General features: G+C 42.5%; 1 long non-coding RNA gene across 2 annotated transcripts; it reads left to right on the top strand.

The window, feature by feature from the left end:
- The first annotated feature begins 427 nt into the window (after nt 1-427).
- Nucleotides 428-7703, top strand: LOC112578732. Of its 2 annotated transcripts, XR_006544210.1 has the most exons (3): nt 428-499; nt 7137-7322; nt 7502-7703. It is a non-coding gene; the product is annotated as an uncharacterized LOC112578732 (long non-coding RNA). The 2 variants fall into 2 exon arrangements; XR_003103050.2 differs by having other exon boundaries at nt 7137-7703.
- The last annotated feature ends 14786 nt before the right edge of the window (nt 7704-22489 follow it).

Raw genomic sequence — 22489 nt, 5'->3', positions numbered from 1 at the left:
TCGTGGGGGCTCTTTTGTTGTAGAGCACAGGCTCTAACGTGCAGGCTTCAGTAGTTGCAGCGTGCGGGCTCAGAAGTTGTGGTTCACAGGCTTAGCGGCCCCTCAGCGTGTCGAATCTTCACTGACCAGGGATCAAACCTGTGTCCTCTGCATTGGCAGGTGGATTCTTAACCATTGGACCACCAGGCAAGTCCATTGGTGCTCATTTCTTGTTTATCTGCCAGGAAGCCCTATCAACAGACTTTGTGTCATCTCAGCACTTTCCAGGATGGTCCCTTACCACTCCCCTACCCCTTACCCCCACCCCACAGCTCCCCAGCTAAGCACTGTTTTGCTCCTTCATTTATCTTTGGGAACTGAGTTTAAATTTTAACTCTGCTACTGATTTGCCTTTTGTCCAGCCACTCAACCTCTTGAGCCCCATTTCCTTATCTGCCAGAGACAGTGAATTTCGCCTTAGGGTTGGTTGCGGGGAGAAATGAAGCCAGCCAACTGTGAGGTATGATGCTTTGTTAAATGGAAAATAAACTGTAAAGACCCCCAGTCTGTCAGGTGCTGCCCAGCTCCAGGCTCGTCCCCTTACGCTTCTCCCTACAGCTGTGAATTCAGTCGCTTAGTCGTATCTGACTCTTTACAACTCCTCTGTCCATGGGATTTCCCAGGCAAGAATACTGGAATGGATTGTCATTTCCTCCTCCAGGGGATCTTTCTGATCCAGGGATCGAACCCGTGCCTCTTGTGTGTCCTGCATTGGCAGGCAGATTCTTTACCACTGAGCCACCTGGGAAGCCCAAGGACAGGGAAAAAACCACCCGAAAGGATTAGAAGTACCAGCATTCAGGGCTCATGAACAGCAGGAATAAACAGTGCCTCTTCCCATGAGCCAGACTGGAAAGCCTCATGATTCATACAGCATTGGGTGGAGTACACAGTATGGGAGAGAAATTAGCCCTAGACTAAGCACTACTTTGGTCCTGCCTAATCTTTTTTTCTTTTTATTTATTTAATTAATTAATTTGGCTGTTCCAGGTCTTAGTTGCAGCATGTGGGATCTAGCCACTTAATCTTAAAAGCAAGACCCCAAAGGATCAAACTTTAAATAATTTAACTGTGTCCCAGAACAAAGTTCAAGAATACTTAATTATAAAAATATCCAACAGCCAATAGTTAACATTCACAAAATCTGGCAATCAATAGAAAAATGCACTTTATTTCATATTAATAGAGCAAAAAATAAAGAATTGAAACTGACCCAGAGCTGATCTTTGTAGTTGTTGTTGTTCAGTCGCTAAGTTGTGTCCTACTCTTTGTGACCCATGAACTATAGCCCTCCAGGCTCCTCTGTCCATGGGATTTCCCAGGAAAAAATACTGCAGTAGGGTGCCATTTCCTCCTCTAGGGGATCTTCCAGACCCAGGGATCAAATCCAAGTCATCTGCATTGGCAGGCAGATTCTTTTACCACTACACTACCTGGGAAACCCTATAAGTGATGCTAATGTTGATCAATTGGTTAAAGTGGTGACAGACTGCTCCATCTCTCAATTGGAAAAAGGATCTATTTCCCCTTTGCAGTTGGCAAATAATCTGTGGGGTCATACCTTGGGATGGTGGAAACATCCTGTTGTACAAGAGCCTTTTACCTGATGGTCTTGTTACTGAACCAGCCTGTGTCCACTCACCTGCCAGGCAGCAAAGCCAATCTACTGACAGTGGGTTGCAGTGAGGGGAAGTACAGTGTTTACTGTAGGCACCAAGCAAGGAAAACCAGCAGCTCAAGCTAAAATGACCTGAACTCCCTGATGGCTTTCAGAGAAGGGTTTTTAAAGACACTTAGAGTAAGGGTTGTAGCGTGTGGACTTTGATTGGCTGGTGGTGAGGCAACAGGATGGTGTTTCAGGAATCTTAATCACCAGCTTTTTAAATTTCAACCAGTCTGGCGTCTAGTGCTTGTGGTCAGCACATTGTCACCATCCTCCACCTGGGTGGGGGGAGGTCTTAGTTTCTGCACAACAGCTCAAAGATATGTGTCAGATTGTTACAATATTCCTTGAGGGGGTGTCTAGAACTCTGTTTTATTGCTACATTCTTGTCATTATTTTTCCTGCTTAACTGCTTTTATTTGTTTCTGCATTCCCTCACTGCTTTAATTAGTAACTGCTTGGGTCTACTGTTTAGAACTTGGGGAGGCCAAGGAGGCACAAGCCTTTTCTCCATAAGTAAGAAATGGGGGACACAAAGGGGATTTTGTACCCAGGAAGACCCTTCAGGGTCCTGCTTGGGGTTTTTTTGTTTATTTGTTCACACTGTGCAGCACATGGGATCCTAGTTCCTCAGTTCAGGTCAGTTTAGTCACTCAGGCATGTCCCTACTCTTTGCCACCCCATGGACTGCAGCATGCCAGGCTTTCCTGTCCATCACCATCTAGTTCCCCAACCAGAGATCAAACCCACACCCCCTGCTCTGAGAGTGTGGTGTCCTAACCCGTGGACTCCCGGGGAAGTCCCCTGCTTGGTTTTAATCCCCACTTTTCTTTGATACTCCTCAATCCTGAGGGGAATAGGAACAGGAAATGTAATAAAGGATAGAGAGGTTGATCATAAACTCAGTAAGGGAACGCAGTTGATGGGGACTCAGTTTCAGTTTTAGCAGCCATTGATTATCTTCTGTTAATCATTTCAACGAGGATGCAAAATGGTAATAAATTTTTTATTCTATCATTCTTTCTCCATTTATTTATCTTTTCTCCTGAAAATGAATTACAGTTTCTACTAAAAAGACAGGTTAAATGCTTAACTCTTTCCTTTTACTAACCAAAAATTAAATAGTCAATATAATAGCCATCCTCTGCAGTGGCAAATGAGTTCTCTATCTCTCTTTCTGTTATTTTATAAACTCATAGATTTTTATTTTTTCAATGTTTATGATAAATTATATTCACTTTTTGTTAATATTCAAACTGTCCAAAATGTAGTCATTGGCAGACTCTTGGAGTTGTTTTTTGTTTCTTATTAATCCTGAGTGCATTCGTATTTTTTGGCATAACAAGGTGTTCCAGTCACTGCTTATATTTTCCCTGTGCAAGCTCAAGAATTAGTCATTTCTTCAAAGAGACCTGGTCGATTTTTAAGAATAAGATTTGGACTCAGGTTATGCTCATCATTATTGACTTATTATTTAATATTTCCAGGCCCTCCCTTTCACTGAGTAAATCTAGGAATGAATATATATGTAATCAAGAGGATACATTTTTATTTCCAGCTCATAAGTGTTTTTCGTGAACTTCTTTGACTTTATAGTCAGATCACTTCTTACGTGAAAGATCTTGATTCTTAATAGTCATGTATTTACTTATTTTCTTTGTTCTACATGATATAAGCAATAGTTCCAAAATTACAGTAAAAATATAAATATTAATAATATAAATAAACAACAAGGTCCCACTGTATAGCACAGGGAACCATTTATAGTCAATATCCTGTGAAAAATCATAATGGAAAAGAATATGAAAAAGAATATATATATGTATATATATATATATAACTAAATCACTGAATCACTTTGCTGTACAGCAGAAATTAACATTGTAAATCAACTATACTTCAATTAAAAAAAAGAATGAAAAAGAAGGCACCCTTCAGTTCCTGTAGATTTGAACAAAGAACAGTAAGGATAAAAATACTAGGTGATGTTTTGGTCCTCAAAATATATCCCTTTTGGACTTTGCTGGTGGTCCAGTAGTTAAGACTCTGCACTTCCAGTGCTGGAGGTCCAGGTTCAATCCTTAGTTAGGGAACTAGATCCTGCATGCTGCGATAAAAATCCCCCATGCTGTAACTAAGACCTGACATGGCCAAATAAATTTTTTAAAATTTAAATCTAAGTAAAAAATAAAAAAGAATATATTTCCTTAAGTATGGTGTTGTTCAGTTGCTAAATCATGTCTGACTCTGCGACCGCATGGACCGTAGCACACCAGGCTCCCCTGTCCTTGAGTATCTCTCAGAGTTGCTCAAAGTCATGTCCATTGAGTCTATAATGCTATCTAACCGTCTCATCCTCTATGGCCCCCTTCTCCTTTTGGTTTCCATCTTTCCCAGCATCAGGGTCTGAAGAATGTAGACTTCCAGTATTCAAAGGTGACTCTATTGTTCTTGGGTTTCCCCAAGGTCTCAAGCGGTAAACAATCTGCCTGAAATGCAGGAGACGTGGGTTCGATTCCTGGGTGGGGAAGATCCCCTAAAGAAGGAAATGGTAACCCACTCCAATATTCTTGCCTGGAGAATCCCATGGACAGAGGAGCCTGGTGGGCTACTGTCCATGAGGTTGCAAAGAGTCCAACACGACTGAGCAAGCACGCACTATTGTTTCTTACACATTTTAAACTATGGGAATGAATTATATCACTTAAAAGGAGAAGAGAACAGGTCCCTGAGGACAGAAGCATTTAGATGTTGTTAGAACAGTTGGCAGGGCTTCCCAGGAGGAGCTAATGATAAAGAACCTGCCTGCCATTGCAGGAGATGTAAGAGACACAGGTTCAATCCCTGGGTCGGGAAGATCCTCTGGAAGAGGGCATGGCCACCCACTCCAGTATTCTTGCCTGGAGAATCCCATGGACAGGGGGGCCTGGTGGGCTACAGTCCATAGGGTTGCAAAAAGTCAGACATGACTGAAGTGACTTAGCACAGCACAGAACAGTTGGCGGGAAACTTTGAAATATCATAGGGACTCAGAGATGAAAGTTTTTCATTATCAGTGGAGGGTCCACACTGTATTGACATCTCTTGAGAGCTCAAACATGATGCAGACAGATAATACTAATGACAACACACAAGAAATGTATCAGATACTTTTCTGTATGCCAACATAAAATAATAGAAAATATGTATATTGGTTTCCGTCCCCAGTTCCTGGCACAGAGGTCCTAAAACACTTATAATTTCCTAACTGATTAGAGCACTAGGAACATCTTTTTTTTGGTCTAATATTTGGTCTTTGACCATGGTTCCTGACATAGAGTTCCTAAATTCCTTGGAGTTCACCAAGTGATCAGAGCATTTTTATCCTAATGGATCCACTTTTGGTGGATTCCTGGATAGCTTCAGGAGGAGGGGTGGTCACCAGAAAGATCAAACCAGGATTAGAAGCTTGGAACTTTCAGCCCCACTGTGTATCCTCAGGAAGGGAGGAGGGGTTGGAGACACAATTAATGATTGATCATCCTTAACTATGTGTTGAAGCCTCCATGTGTGCATGAGTGCCTGCATGGTTGCTTCAGTCGAGTCGGTGGCCTTGAAAAGAGCAGTTTTAGTGGAGAGGTGGGCACAGTAGACTGAAGTATGATAAAGAGTGAATTTGGTGGCCTAATGGTTAGGATTCAGTGGCACAGGTTCAATTCCTGGTTGGGGCAAAAGCTGAGAGATGCAGCCCCCCCCCCCTCCCCAAAATGTGAATTCGGGGTGAGAAAGTAGAGACATCAAACTGAGTCAGTTCCTTGAAGAAAATTGGCTGCACAGAGGGGAACAGAGGATGGAAACACAGATGGGAAAGATGTAGGGTCAAAGGAGAGCTGCTTGCTTATTTCAATATAGTAAGTTCCAAAACATGTTCATTTGCTGATAGAAAAAGTCAATAGGAAAGGAGAAACTAGTGATACAGAAGAGAGGGAATAATTAAGAAGGTGAAAGGGATGGGACCCTGAGACCCAGAGTGCCTATGGAGGGAAAAGTTTTAGATAGGGTAAGAGATATTTGTACAGTACAGGTATCCCTCAGTATGGGAAAGTATGGGAGTTCTCTTGACTGCCATTTCCTCAAAAAGCTTGAGACAGGGACTTTCCTGATGGTTGAGTGGCTAAGATTCCATGCTCCCAATTCAGGGGGCCCAGGTTCAATCCCTGCTCTGGGAACTAGATCCCACATGCCACAACTGAGACCGGGCACAGCTAAATAAATAAACAAGAATAAATATTAAAAAAAAAAAAAAAAAGGTTGAGACAACATTGCCAGCTGAAAGATGAGAGAAGTCTGTGAGAGAAGTTTAAAGGAAAGAATGTATGAAAGAGTTGTCTGACAGAGTGAGCCAGTAAGGCTGAAACCCCACTGGGGTTTTTATAAACTTGAATCTCAAGTAAAACAATCCTTGGAAATTTCCTAGTGGTCCAGTGGTTAAGAATTGGCACTTTCACTGCTGTGGGCCCAGGTTCAATCCCTGGTCAGGGAACTAAGAGCCCAGAAGCCTCAAGCCAAAATAATAATAAAATAAAGCTAAGGTGACTGGTTTTCTCCAGTTGTGTTCAACATGGCTGCCAGAGACTGCAATAGATGATGGGGATGAGTTGGGAATTACCCCGGATGGGGTGGGGCAAGGAGGTTATCACAATTTTTGAGCAGGGAATCCAGGGGGACCAGGAGGCACGTGGATGCAGAAGGGATGGGTGGACAGTGTGTCAGGGCCAGTGGATTTGTGGTCTCAGAGAGGTCAAGGATGGAAGGGGGGAGGTGGTAAAGGAAAACTGAGGCTTAGCTTCACTGTAGAGGTATGATCCTGGGAGACCAAGGTCTCTGAAAATGAGGCAATTGAGGAAGACCGTTGTTGAACTAATGATTCTAGAAGAACAACAGAAGTGAGAAGACAATCTTTCCACAGGGAAGTAAACAGAAGTCAGAGATGATGAGGAACATTCTTAAGGTCATACAGTGGTCTTGGCATTGAGGCTGGGATATGAAGCCAGATCTACCCAACTTCAGAGCCTGGATCAAACCATTATTCTAGGACTTCCCTGGTGGTTCAATGGTTAAGAATCCACCTGCCAATGCAAGGGACACGGTTCAATCTCTGGTCGGGGAAGATTCCACTTGCCTGGGGGCAGCTAACCCCCTACGCCGCAACCACTGAAGCCCACATGCCTTGGAGCCCAAGCTCCGAAACAAGAGGAGCTACCACAATGAGAAGCCCATCATCACAGCTAGAGAGTAGCCTCTGCTTGCTGCCACTAGAGAAAAGCCCCACATGCAGCAATGAAGACCTAGCCCAGCCAAAACAAACAAGCAAACAAACATTATTCAGTTGTTGAATCAGGGAGTTCAGTTTCTGGGCTGGGTCCCTGAGTTGCTTTTGTCTCTTCTCTTATAGGCCCCGCATCTAACAGGCCACCTCATGCCAACAACCAAATGGATTACCCCAGCCAACTGCCCCCATCATCTCTGAATCCTGCATTCTGCCCCCTGTCGTGGACTTCTCCTTATCTTTAGCTGGCTGTCTCCAGAACTTTTTCTCACCTGGTAGCTGAGTCTGTGGCCCTAGATCCTGTTGTTCGTGGTGTAACAGTCTGTCCCATGGCTATGCCTTCTTCTGACATGAACTGTAGGAGAAATGCTAGTGATGAAAAATAACACCTGTCCCTATTACCTGATCAAGTACCCACTCTAAGCCAAGTTTGGCATATATCCTCTCTCACGTGGTCCTCATGACGTCTCATTATTGCCCCCATTTTACAGATGAGAGCACTGACACTCAGAGGGATTACATCACATGTCCAGACCACACAGCTGGGATGTTGCAGAGCTGGAGTCAATACTGAGTATTTCTGTGTCTTACAGTCCTTGCCCTTTGCAAATCGTGAAAATTAAAAAGATAATGGACGTGACAGACTTTGTACCAATATAACACAGTCTTATTAAAATAACTTTTTCAAAATAATTCCGTGTTTCCTGGCTTCCATCTGCCAAGGCAAGCCAGTATTCCATGTCAAATCTCCTCTAAGAAGTCCTCAGAATCTCTGGGGGTGTCTTATCTGCATTCCAGAACTAGTCCTGCCAGTTGCCATGTGACCTTACCATTCCTAACCCTGATTGAGTAGGCTCTTACAGTGTTTCTAGCATCTGGACTAGCCCTTAACACCCACGATTTCATACACATGTCCACACACCCCTAAACAAACAAATGAACAAGCGTATATATATTTAAGTGTGTGTGTGTGTGTGTGTGCTGTGCTCAGTTGCTCAGTCGTCTCTGACTCTTTGTCAACCCTATAGACTGTAGCCTGCCAGATTCCTCTGCCCATGGGATTCTCCAGGCAAGAATACTGGAATGGGTTGCCATGTCCTTCTCCAGGGGATCTTCCTGACCCAGGGATTGAACCCGCGTCTCTTGGGCCTCCTGCATTGGCAGGTGGATTCTTGACCACTAGCACCACCTGACATGTAAAATATTGCTGCTACTTCACACAGAGAGGTGCTGAGTAGTAGCTGTTGGTAGCATTCAGAGCTCAGGGTTGGCAGAGAAAGCTGTAGTGTCTGTGTCCCACAACTCCAACCCTGGCATCTCTCCTCGGGAATTTTAGAGTTGTTCCGAACAGTACACGGTCCCCAGTGCCTGGTGCTCAGGCTCTCATGGAGATTCTCTGAGCCACCTGACATCCTTTAATAAATTTCTTTCCTGTTCAAACTGAGGAGAGTTTTGAGTTGTTTTTTTTTTATTATTATTAATTTTAATTGGAGGCTAATTACTTTACAATATTGTGGTGATTTTTGCCATACATCGACATGAATCAGCCAGGGGTGCACATGTGTCTCCCCCATCCTGAACCTCCCCCCCACCTCCCTCCCCACTCCATCCCTCTGGGTTGTCCCAGAGCACTGGCTTTGAGTGCCCTGCTTCATGCATGGAACTTGGATATGTAAAATAGATGTATTTTACATATGGTAATATACATGCTTCAGTGCTATTCTCTCAAATCATCCCACCCTCGCCTTCTCCCACAGAGTCCAAAAGTCTGTTCTTTACATCTGTGTTTTCTTTTGCCGTCTTGCATACAGGGTCGTCATTACCGTCTTTCTAAATTCCTATGGATGTGTTAATATACTGTATCTTTGTTTTGTTCTGCGACTAAGAATCATGACTGATACACCCTTCAACAACCCTATCAGGTGTTTGTGTCCCTTGTATTATTTTAAAATTATCTTTGAGTTGTTTAATTGGTTTTTAATTTTTTGAAATTTTCTTTCTTTGTATTTATTTATTTATTGGCTATGCTGGGTCTTCGTTGCCCTGAGGGCTTTTCTCTAGTTGGGTGCACGGGTTTCTCATTGCGGTGACTTCCTTAGTGCGCAGCATGGGCTCTAGGGCGCCCAGGCTTCAGGAGCTGCGGCCTGTGGGCTCAGTAGTTGTGGCTCCCTGGCTCTAAAAAGCACAGGCTCCACAGTTGTGGCGCGGGGGCTTAGTTGCCACAAGGCATGTGGGGTCTTCCCAGATCAGGGATCAAGCCCTCATCTCCTGCAGTGGCAGGCAGATTCTTTACTACTGAGCCACCAGGGAAGCCCTAATTTATTTTTTAAAGTAATGATTCAGGCATTTGTGAATCTACCATCCCATATCAAACTGCAGAGCCTAGACAATAACCTGCATCTATCCCTACACCCTCCTCCCCACCCAACTGTTTTCCTGACCAGGGTAACCATCCTCTTGAATACTGTGTTCTTCATTTCCTCTATCTATATTTTTACAAATATTTTTCTTTATTTATTTGGCTGCACCTTCATTGCAGCACGTGGGATATTCTCTCTTTGTTCTGGCACACGACATCACACGCTTGCTGCGTGTGAGCTCTTAGCTGCCCCACATGGGGCGTGAGGGAGGCGCCCCTCCCAGCTAATTCTTGCTGCTCCAGAGTAACCAGTATTCTTACCTCTGTCACCTCATGTTTGTTTTACCTGTTATTAAACATTAAAAAGTACATTTTTTATGCTGTGTATTCTTTTTGTCTGACTTCTTTCACTCATTGTTGTTGTTAGTCTCTAAGCTGTGTCTGACTCTTTTGAGACCCATGGACTTAGCCCGCCAGGCTCCTCTCTCTATGGGATTCTCCAGGCAAGAACCCTGGAGTAGGTTGCCAATTCCTTCTCCAGGGGATCTTCCTGACCCAGGGATCGAACCTGAGTCTCCTGCATTGGCAGGCAGATTCTTTACCTCTGAGCCACCAGGGAAGCCCTCACTCATTATGTTTGTGCAGTTCGTCTATGCTTTTGCCTGTAGTAATGATTTGTTCTTTTTATTGCTATATGTATTCCATTGTGTAAACATGGCGTGATTTATTTGATTTATTCTCCTACTGATAACATTTGAGTTGTTCCCTTATCCATGTATTGCTTTATTCATCAATATGTTTTTCTAAAAGTATCATTTCCATGTTTACAATGAGGAAACAGAGGCTCAGAGAAGGTAAGTGACATGCCTGAGGTCACACAGCAAATAAACAGCAAAACCGAGATTGACTCCATATCCTGAGCTCTACACCTCAACTGCAAAGGAATGGGAGAAACGCTCTTGCTCTTTCTCTCTCTGGGACTAAAGGATGGCCTTGGGTGTCCAAGAGACCCAGGTGGCCTCACCGTCCCCAGTGGCAGCAGGATTGTGATGCAGCCTGCTGACTGGGAACTCTGTGCTTGTGACAGGAGCCCATTCTGACCCTCTCAGGAAGCAGTCACAAACACTGGGCAACTTTTGTGACTACTGCGCGGCACAGTGTCTGGAAGGCTCAGGGCTCAGGGCTTAGCCTCTGTCCTTCTCCAGCCCCAGGTGAGGCTGCAGGAGGTGTGCAGCCACGAGGCAGACAGGCCCTGGCTGGCCCCTGTGATAGATGGCCCTGGGCTGGCTCCCAGCCACACTTGTCCACATCCTGCCTTAGTGCTTTGTCCTTGTCTGTATATGCTTTATGATGAGACTTACTCATATTTTTCTTTAAATAAATCAACCCACTTTTTAGTAATAATTTTACTTCTTTAAAATTTTTTAAAAATTTCAAATAGCTAATATAGATATCTGATACATTATTCAAAAAATATGAAAATGTTTTCCTTCTGCTTTTGTCCCCCAGCCACTCAATTCCTTTAAAAGACATCCAATCTCACTCTCTTCCTTTCTATAGTCCAGAGATGTTCTATACATATACAAGCAAATGAATATGTAATCTGTTGTTATTTTCTACCGAGTATTTAGACCTTATTCCCTAAATAAAATAAATTTGAGATGGTTTCATATCAGTACATATGCTTTTTTTTTTAAGACTGGCATAGTTTTCTAGTACCATAATTTATTTTATCCCCTACTGATGGACTTTGTCCTTATTTCCAGTCTTTTCCTATTATAAACAATGTTACGATGAATCAATCACATGTTCACCTGCTATTTTGCTCACTGCCTATCTATTGAAAGGATAACTCATAGGAATGCAACTGCTGGAACAACTGGCATGTGTGTATGCTGTTCTAGAACAGGTAAAACCTAATCAATGGTGAAAGAAATGACAATATCGGTTGCTTCTAGAGAGAGAAAATTTTCTCAGGTGTTGAACATGTGTTTTCAATATCTTGTTAGAGGTGTAGATTACATGTCTGCAACCCATTTAAAAATCTATCCATTTTAAAGATGGGTATACCCATTTAAAAATCTACCCATTTTAAAGATGCAATTCAATGATTTGTAGTAAATTTACTGAGTTTTTCAGTCCTTATCAGAAACTATTTTTAGGAAATTTCATCACTCTACTGAGACCCCTCATGGTCATTTACATGGGCTAATTCTCATTTCCATCTTCTGTCCCAGGAAATCCCTCATCAAAACCTCCTATCTCTATAAATTTGCCTTTTCTGGACATTTCAAATACATGGAATTAAATATGCAATATGTGATCATTTGTGTCTGACTTTGCTTTAGTTTAATGTTTAGTTTCAGGTTCATTCATGACATAGCATTTATCAATAGCTCATTTCTTTTTTTATTACTGAATAATATTCCATTGTACATATATGCTGCTGCTGCTGCTAAGTCACTTCAGTCATGTCCGACTCTGTGTGACCCCATAGACTGCAGCCCACTAGGCTCCTCTGTCCCTGGGATTCTCCAGGCAAGAACACTGGAGTGGGTTGCCATTTCCTTCTCCAGTGCATGAAAGTGAAAAGTGAAAGTAAAGTCGCTCAGTCGTGCCCTTAGCGACCCCATGGACTGCAGCCTACCAGGCTCCTACGTGCATGGGGTTTTCTAGGCAAGAGTACTGGAGTGGATTGCCATTGCCTTCTCCGTTGTACATATATAGCACATTTTAAAAATTCACTCATCAATTGATTGACATGTAAGTTTTTCCCTCCACTTTCTGGCTATTATGAATAATTCTGCTGTGAACAATCATATGCAAGCCATTGGCATTCATTTTTTCATTTGTGTAGATACACAGAAGTGGAATTGTTGGGTCCTATGAGAAATTTATGCCTAGCTTTTTAAGAAACCAGCAGACTATTTTCCAAAGTGGCTGAACCATTTTACATTTCTATTAGCAATGTATGAGACTTCCTGTTTCTCCACATTCTTGCCGTTTGTTACTGTCTTTTTTTAAAAAATAACTGCTCTGCTGCTGCTGCTGCTAAATCGCTTCAGTCGTGTCCGACTCTGTGTGACCCTATAGACGGCAGCCCACCAGGCTCCCCCGTCCCTGGGATTCTCCAGGCAAGAACACTGGAGTGGGTTGCCATTTCCTTCTCCAATGCATGAAGTACAAAGAGAAAGTGAAATTGCTCAGTCATGTCTGACTCTTAACAACCCCATGGACTGCAGCCTACCAGGCTCCTCCGTCCATGGGATTTTCCAGGCAACAGTACTGGAGTGGGTGTAAAATGGTATCTCATTTTGGTTTTCACTAATGGCTAAAGATTTTAGGCATTTTTTTCAAGTGCTTATTCTTATACCTTCTTTAGTGAAATTTGTTCATATCTATTGCCCCTTTTAAAATGGTGTTGTTTGTCTTCTTATTAGCAAGTTTTAGGAAATTTTTGTCGGGAGGGTGTTGGGAGAGGGATGGACTGGGAGTTGGAGATCAGCAGATACAAACTATTATATAGAGAATGGATAAATAACAAGGTTCCTCTGTATAGCACAGGGAACTGTATTCAATATCATGTGATAAACCATAATGGGAAATCTCTGGTGGTCCAGTGGTTAAGAATCTGCCTGCCAATGCAGGGGACACAGATTTGATCCCTGGTCTGGGAAGATCCCACACGCCGTGGAGTTTGTTAGCCGGAACTACTGTGCCTGAGTGCTACGACTATTAATACAGAAGCCCACACACCTGGAGCCTGTGCTCTGCAACGAGAGAAGCCACTGCACTGAGGACCCTAAGCACCACAACTAGAGAAAGAGCACATGCAGCATCAAAGACCCAGCACAGCCAAAAATATATAAATTAAAATATTAAAAGTAACATATATACATGTATAACAATCACTTTGCTGTACAACAGAAATTAACACAACATTTTAAATCAACTATACTTCAATAACGGAGAAGGCAATGGCACCCCACTCCAGTACTCTTGCTTGGAAAATCCCATGGACGGAGGAGCCTGGTAGGCTGCAATCCATGGGGTCGCTAAGAATCGGACACGACTGAGCGACTTCACTTTCACTTTTCACTTTCATGCATTGGAGAAGGAAATGGCAGCCCACTCCAGTGTTCTTGCCTGGAGAATCCCAGGACGGGGGAGCCTGGTGGGCTGCCATCTATGGGGTTGCACAGAGTCGGACATGACTGAAGTGACTTAGTATAGCATACTTCAATAAAATAATTTTTTAAAAGATTACCATACCAAACCTACCAAAAGAGTTATGTATGAAAGAATGTGATGTCTGGGATTTGCTTCAAAATAAGCCATCAGCAGAGGTAACAGATGAGAGCTATAGTTAATGAGCTGCTATTTGAAGCTGGGTGAAGCTGGCAATTCATTATACTATTTTCTTTTTGTATCTTTGAAATTTTTCATAATGAAAAGGGTTTTTTTTTTGATGACCACTTTTGGCACCACCTAAAATCAGTTTGTGTATATCCATCAGTGCACAACTCCTTGGAAGGTACTGGCTTAAAGGTGAAGACTGAGGGCTCTAGAGTCAGGCTGACCACATTTGAATTCTGCTTCTTGCAGTTACTAGCTGATCTCAGGCAAGTCCTCACCTCTCTGGCACACAGGTGTCTCATGTGAAAAATGAAGCACTAACTTTAATGAAACTCTTACTATGATCCTGTTTTGTATTAATGTTCTCTTATTTTATCCTCCCCACCACCTTAAGAGGCAAGGTATTACTGTTAGTCCTATTTCACGGTTGAGGAAGCATCCTGAACACATGTGACTGAAGCATTTGACCTTTCAGGGCCTGCCCCTCCTCCCTCCAAGTTCAGAAGGTCCTCAAGGACCGAAAACAAAGTCACATGTTCCTATGTCTGCAGTTCCTTTATTGCCTCTGAAGTTTACCCGAATCAAGGCTGAGTTCTAAGATTCCCAAGAGTGTTTCTTGTTTGATGATACCTTCCCATCTCGCATAATGTGACCTGTATGCTTGTCTCTTGATTTCATCTTTGCTTGAGGAATTTGTAGATGTGACTATAATTTTTTTAAAGACAGGTATATTCCAGTTTAGGATAGACATTTCCAGTGAGATCTGTGGGCAAGCAATGATTCTGATCTACAGTCTGTAACTGTGGGGCTTTCCTAGGAGGAGGACAACTCTACGTTTGAGAGCAAGAAAAGAGGGAATTGGGGATAATGAGCAGGACTAGGAGAAACTCTGCCATGCTGTTTATTATCTAAGGGAGTTCTTCAGTCCTGCAAACGCTCATCTGAATCTAAGTCCTCCAAAAACTGCAGGAGGTGTTGAGAGCTCCTTATGGCTATTTATTTTTATAACCTTCTTTTTTTACTTCTATATTCAGTACAGAAAATCTGAAGGTTACAGAAAAGCATAAAGTCTCTTTTTTTTACACTGATTCAAGAAGAGGCAGTTGTGAAGTAGTTGAAAGAGACAGTCCTGGGTTTAAATCCCAGGTCTATTTCTTGCATTCTCTGTGAATTTTGGCAAGTCTCCTAACCCTTCTGAAACTGTTTCCTCCTTAGAAAAGTGGTCATCACAATACTTCCTACCTCATTGGGGATGAATATAGGCACATCTCATTCAGGGTACCCAGTGGGCACTCAATACATGTGACTCTGTCTCCTCTCAAAATTTACAAAGAAATTTTCATTGAAGTGTTTTCTGAGCACCCTTAAGGTGTTACTGTATGCCAGAGAAAATACAGGAATGGATAAGATGGGTACCTTGCCCTTGAAGGTCTTATGGTTTAGAGAGGAAGGAAATCTTATAAGGTTGAATGGCTGATATAAATAAATAAATAAATAAATAAATGGCTATTTATTTATTTTTATCTTTTAATTTTTAAAATATTCAGTCTGTTACCTTTAGATAAAAGTTACATGACCCTAATCGCCATCTGTCAGAAGAGACCCTGAGTGGCCAGGTCATACAGCAAGTAAATAGTAGGGAGCAGACTGGAACCCAGTTAGGAGAAATATTAGGACAGAAGCTGTGAGAGGAAGATTTTAGAAATGAGATCATGCTGTTTTGTAGCTCAAAGGAGAAAAACAGGCAGGAGATGGAGATGCGTGCAAACGGATCAGAGATTACAAATCCACCCCTGAAGACAGACCGCATTTTGCTTGGTAGGAGTTCCCCTACCTCCACCAACATTTTATTATGAATATTTTCAAACAGAACAGTTTAAAGACATGTATGGTTAACTGCTATATACACTTTGTCATATATTAATTCCTTCATTACTCTACTCATCCATCTTATTTTCTGATGCATTACAAGGAAGCTGCAGAGTTCATGCTACCTTTAAACATTTCAGTATGGCTGTCATTAACTAGAGTTCAGTATTTGTTTTGAGGTTTGTTTTTTTAGGTTCATTTTACATGCAATGATAAACATAGATCTCAAGTGTATTATTTACTATGTTTTGACAAATGCATGCTGCTGCTAAGTCGCTTCAGTCGTGTCTGACTCTGTGCGACCGCATAGACGGCAGCCCACCAGGCTCCCCTGTCCCTGGGATTCTCCAGGCAAGAATACTGGAGTGGGTTGCAGACATGTAATCTACACCTCTAACAAGATATTGAAAACACATGTTCAACACCTGAGAAAATTTTCTCTCTCTAGAAGCAACCGATATTGTCATTTCTTTCACCATTGATTAGGTTTTACCTGTTCTAGAACAGCATACAAATAGAATCATACAGTTTGTACTTTCTTTTAGCATAATGTCTGATACTTATCTATTTTGTGTCATAGTAGTTTTTTGATGTCTATGATTTTATTTGTACAACAGTTCAGCTGCATAATATTAAAAGGTTTGATGGGCATACCAAGGTCATAATCAACCATTATAATGTTCTTTAATTAAAAGGGAATACATTTGTGCTCCAAATAACCAACTTATGAAAATATCCTTTGGGACCTAATAATGCCTATTTAGAATAAATAGCATCAAATTGTGGCAGAAGTTTATAAACACTACAATACTGTGCTTTTTGTAATTAGCAGTGAATGTATTAAAACATGTTTTTCATGCGAATGAAAATGCATAATTTTACCCATTATGCATTCTGAATATTGGTTGAAGAAATGCATTTTTTCTTTCTAAAAGCTTTCTTTAGGGCTTCCCTGGCGGCTCAGTGGTAAAGAATCCGCCTTTTCCAATGCAGGAGACGCAGGTCCAATCTCCGATCCCGGAAGATCCCACATGCCTCAGCACAGCTAATGAGACTGTGCTCTAGAGCCTGAGCTCCGCAACAAGGGAAGCCACGACAGTAAGAAGCCGGTGCGCCACAACCTCACTCGCTGCAGCGAGAGAAAAGCCCAAGCAGCAAGCCCACCACAGCCAAACATAAAAAAATAAAATTCTAAAATATTTTAAAAATAATTTATTTGGTTGCACCGGGTCTTAGCTGCGGTACACGGGATCTTCATTCTTCATTGCAGCTTGAGAACTCCTAGTGGCAGCATATGAGATCTAGTTTCCCTACCAGGGATGGAACCCAGGCCCCCTGCATCAATGTTTTAGCCACTGGACCACCAGGGAAGTCTCGAGAAATGTGTTTCTGAATTGTTTACATCTCTTGGCTTTATAATAATGGTAGTTATGAATGAGTTGAACATCAGCTGTGTACTTTGTAACGTATATTCCATTCTGTAAATTGACCACAGTTGATCCATTTTCCTGTTTATTTAAAACACAGGAGTTTTAAATAATTTGAATTTTTGCCATTGTTATAGATCTGAGTTCCAACCTTGGCTCTGCCACTTGCTAGGTAAAACCACGGGCTGGTTACTCTGTTTCTCTATGAGCATAATGGGACAAATTACAGCTAGTGCTTACTGTGTGCTTACTTGGCACCATTCTAAGTATTTTATAGGCATTAGCTCATTTAATTCTCATAACATCCCAGAAGATGGAGCATATTACTATTCCCACATCACGGATGAGGAAACTGAGTGCCCCACCTGGCTTGCTGGGATAATTCAGTGAGATAGTGCATACAAAACACGTAGGATCCTATTTGATAATTAAAAATGTAAATGTAGATGTTAGCTGTTATTTTTTATTTTCCCTTACTGGCCATTGGAGGCATTTAAGTTCACTACCCCAGTGAAATAAGTATATAAAGCCCTGAAATAAAATATGTGGTGCCCAGTTTAATTTGAATTTTAGATAAACAATGCAAAAAATTAGTATAAGAATGTTACATGCAATTTCTGTCACAAATTTGTATTAAAAATTATTCATTTTTTACTTGCAGTTCAAATTTAACTGAGCATCCTACATTTTTATTTTCTAAATCTGGCAACCCTACCTGGAGGGGATGACTAAGGTGACCAGGGATGGAACTTGTGCTCCTCATTTTGCAGATGACAAAACAGTCTTAAACAGGGAAAACGAAGAGCCACGACCTAGGTTTTCAGTGGTTTCTTTGGATCCATGTCTGAGGTTCCCAGAAGCTCCATCCAGTGTGCTCTCTCCAACAACACACAGTTCTGCCACTTTTCAAGTCTTTCCCTACCTCCTCTGGCAGCTGAATGCAGAATGGCTTCAGGGAAGTGGGGGACAGCAGCGTGACTAGCAGCGTGACTAAGTGTTCTACAGGGAAAGTCAATAAGAGACAGGTGGCATGTGGGTTGCTGGGTTTTCTCTTCCCACTCCTTCCAGTTCTGCATCCCTGCTTTCTTCTCTCTCCAGAGACCTGGGAAACCCCTTCCCTTGCTGATGGAGGCTTCTCCCAGGCTTCCTGCCCCTGCTCTAGCAGGGCTGGGTCCTGTCCCAGGCTGACCTGGCTGTCCAAGGCAGAAGGAGGGTGTAGGTGGCTCAAGGCTTTATTAGCCACCAGTCCTGCATTCTGACCAGGCCAAGAATAGACTGGCTTTTGAATCAGGGAACTTGGAAGCCAGAGCCACACAGCATGGGAGATGAGTAAATGTCCAGGCTGGGATTCTCTGCCCTTACTAACCTTGGGCCCTCCTTGGAGAACCTATCAACTAAATATCTGCCCTGGATTTCCTAGAATTTTCACAACATCTCAGGAGGTAGTATCTATTATTCCCATTTAGAGATTTGGCCACTGAGGTTCAGGGGATTTCCCGAAAACCCCTGAAGTAAGATATTCATAGTACTAGATCCTTGGTCCATGTGGCTCTGAAGAAGCCTGACATTAATTCCACTAGGTCTGCCTCCCAGATCAGAGCTAAACCATCCTGTTGGCATGAGCAAGAATGTTAGGATAGCATAGACCACCCAGCATAGTCGTTCTCAAAATGTGATCCCTAGGCGTCAGCATCACCTAGGCACTTGTTTATAGTTGTTCAGTAGCTAAGCTGTGTCCGACTTTGAAATGCAAATTCTTGGGTCTGATTCCAGAACTTAAGAGATTCTGGGGGTGTTACTTGGCAATCTGGGTTTCAATATGCCCTCCAGCTGATTCTGATGCACTCTAAAGTTTGAGAAGCTGGTATGTAGTAGAAAGAGATGCATTTTGGGAATAAAATGAATATACATTTAAAACATATATTTGCTTTACATAAACTTTTCTTGACACATAATACACAGAAAACTACACAAATCATAAATATGCAGCTTGACGAATGTTCACAAAGTGAACCTACCAGTGTACCAGCACTCAGATCAAGACACAGAACATTTTTGCCAGCCCCCAAAACCCCCTTTTGGGTCTCCTTCCTGTTTTTACCTCCTCTTAAAGGTAATCACTGGGCTTCCCTGGTGGCTTAGACAGTAAAGAATCCGCCTTCAATGTGGGAGACCTGGGTTTGATCCCTGGGTTGGGAAGATCCCTTGGAGGAGGGCATGGCAACCCATTCCAGTATTCTTGTCTGGAGAGTCCCATGGACAGAGGAGCCTGGCAGGGCTACAGTCCGTGGGGTCACAAAGAGTCAGACACGACTGAGTGACTAAGGACAAGGGTAATCACTATCCTGACTTCAAACACTATACATTAGTTTTGCATAACATTATATAGTTTAAAAATTGTGTATGAAGACAGAATGTGGTGCCAGAGGACTTCTGTTGAATCCCTGGTTCCTGGCTGAGTGATCTTGGACCACTCATCTAATTTACTTGAGACTCATTTCCCTCTTTGTATAATGGACATAAAAATGTTTGTTTTAGTTGCTAAGTTGTGTCCGACCCCATGGAGTGTAACCTGCCAGGCTCCTCTGTCCATTGGATTTCCCAGGCAAAAATACTGGAGTGGATTGCCATTTCATTTTCCAGGGGATCTTCCTGACCCAGGGAATCTACAACTCTTGGGGGGATCGAATCTACAACTCCTGCATTGGCGGATTCTTTACCACTGAGCCACCTGGGAAGCCCAGGCATAAAAATACCTCATACTTTAAAGGTACAGTGCATTCTGTCTACTGTTAAGAATCACCTGGGACACTAGTTAAAAACCCACATCCTGCAGAGTATGTGTTCTCAATAGGACAAAAATTGATTGTGGGGGTGCAGAGGACATTAAAATACATGTATGTTTAAAAAATTTGTTTGTTTGCATGCCCTTCTCAGCTTGCAGGGATCTTAGTTCCCAGAACATGAATTGAACCTGTACCCTTGGCTGTGAGTGTGCAGAGTCCTAACCACTGCATAGCCAGGGAATTCCTCCCCACTCAAAATTTTTTTGGTAAAAGCTCAGATACATGGTACATAAATTGATAAAAAGTATATTTGTGACATTAAAATTTCATGAGGGAATTTAGGGAAAAAAGTCTAGTAGAACTTCGCTGGTGATCCAGTTGTTAAGACTCCATGTCCACTGTAGGGGGCATGGGTTTGATCCCCATTGGGGGAACTAAGATTCTAAATGCAGAGTGGCATGCCTACCCCACCTCCCGCCCCCCCCAAAAAAAGTGTAAAATTGTTCCTTACCAAGATGATAATCTCAAAAAAGGTGAGAAACACTGCCTTACCACAGTGATTGTCCAAGTGTGATCTGTGGTCGAAAATGCAAACACTGTGGTCAGACCTCAGAGTTACTGAATTGGAAATTGTGAAGGTGGAGCCCAGCAGTCTGTGGTTTAAGTCCTCCAGGTGATTCTGATGGGCACTGAAGTTTGAGAACCACAGCACTAGATGATGTGAATGGGGTAGGATTATAGGAATCTGTATCTTTAGCATGCTTTCCTAAGGTATATTGCAGAAAACACTGACAATGGAGGACTTGAAAGTACTTTGAAAAGTGTAAGTGACTTTCTAAATGGTAAAATACTATTTTTATTAGAAGGAAACATGCTATACAATAATAGCAAAGGTCACTAATTACTAAGCACTTAGTTGTGCCTCTGAGTTTACTTCCACAGCCTATTAAATCTCACAAAAAATCTATGAAGGAAGAGGTTGGAATCTGAAGCCAGACTGCCTGGGTTCTTATCTAGCTTGTGACTTGGTTTATGCATCTGTAAAGTGAGGAAAATGAAGGTAGTTCCCTCATAGACTCGTTGTGAGGATAAGAGGAGCTTATTGATCAGCTCTAAGAACACCTGCCATGTTGGCACCATGTACATGTAAGCTATTTTCATCATCCCTAAGTGTACACTGTTAAAAGGTGGAATTGAATCCAGTCAATGTAACTCCAGAGTGTAGTTTCTTAAGGACTAAGATACGGTTCAGTGATTCTCAAAGTGTGATCTCCTACTAGTAGCACATCAGAGAGCTTGTTAGAAATGCAAATTATTAAAATGATTAGATCCTATCTCAGATCTGCTGTATTAGAAACTCTGGGGGTGGGGCCCAGTAGTCTATGTTTTAACAAGCCCTTCAGGTGATTCTGATGCACACTAGAGTTTTGGATCTGTAGCTATACTGTTGAGAGGTTCTGGTATGAGACCAGGAGGGTTTTTTTAAAAAGCCTAGCGGTACCGTGCTGTGCTGCACTCAATATGCCAGCAAATTTGGAAAACTCAGCAGTGGCCACAGGACTGGAAAAGGTCAGTTTTCATCCCAATCCTAAAGCAAGGCAATGCCAAAGAACGCTCAAACTACTGCACAATTGCACTCATCTCACACGCTAGTAAAGTAATCCTTAAAATTCTCCAAGCCAGTCTTCAGCAATACGTGAACTGTGAACTTCCAGATGTTCAAGCTGGTTTTAGAAAAGGCAGAGGAACCAGAGATCAAATTGCCAACATCTGCTGGATCATCAAAAAAGCAAGAGAGTTCCAGAAAAACATCTATTTCTGCTTTATTGACTATGCCAAAGCCTTTGACTGTGTGGATCACAATAAACTGTGGAAAATTCTGAAAGAGATGGGCATACCAGACCACCTGACCTGCCTCTTGAGAAACCTGTATGCAGGTCAGGAAGCAACAGTTAGAACTGGGCATGGAACAACAGACTGGTTCCAAATAGGAAAAGGAGTACGTCAAGGCTGTATATTGTCACCCTGCTTATTTAACTTCTATGCAGAGTACATCATGAGAAACGCTGGACTGGAAGAAGCACAAGCTGGAATCAAGACTGCTGGGAGAAATATCAATAACCTCAGATATGCAGATGACACCACCCTTATGGCAGAAAGTGAAGAGGAACTAAAAAGCCTCTTGATGAAAGTGAAAGAGGAGAGTGAAAAAGTTGGCTTAAAGCTCAACATTCAGAAAACAAAGATCATGGCATCTGGTCCCATCACTTCATGGGAAATAGATGGGGAAACAGTGGAAACAGTGTCAGACTTTATTTTGGGGGGCTCTAAAATCACTGCAGATGGTGATTGCAGCCATGAAATTAAAAGATGCTTACTCCTTGGAAGAAAAGTTATGACCAACCTAGATAGCATATTCCGGAGAAGGCAATGGCACCCACTCCAGTACTCTTGCCTGGAAAATCCCGTGGATGGAGGAGCCTGGTAGGCTGCAGTCCATGGGGTCGCTAAGGGTCGGACACGACTGAGCGACTTCACTTTCACTTTTCACTTTCATGCATTGAAGAAGGAAATGGCAACCCACTCCAGTGTTCTTGCCTGGAGAATACCAGGGACAGGGGAGCCTGGTAGGCTGCTGTCTATGGGGTCACACAGAGTCGGACACGACTGAAGTGACTTAGC

Source organism: Bubalus bubalis, chromosome 14 (genome assembly GCF_019923935.1).
Source record: "Bubalus bubalis isolate 160015118507 breed Murrah chromosome 14, NDDB_SH_1, whole genome shotgun sequence".
Taxonomy (NCBI): domain Eukaryota; kingdom Metazoa; phylum Chordata; class Mammalia; order Artiodactyla; family Bovidae; genus Bubalus; species Bubalus bubalis.
This window is presented reverse-complemented; position numbering and strand designations above follow the sequence as displayed.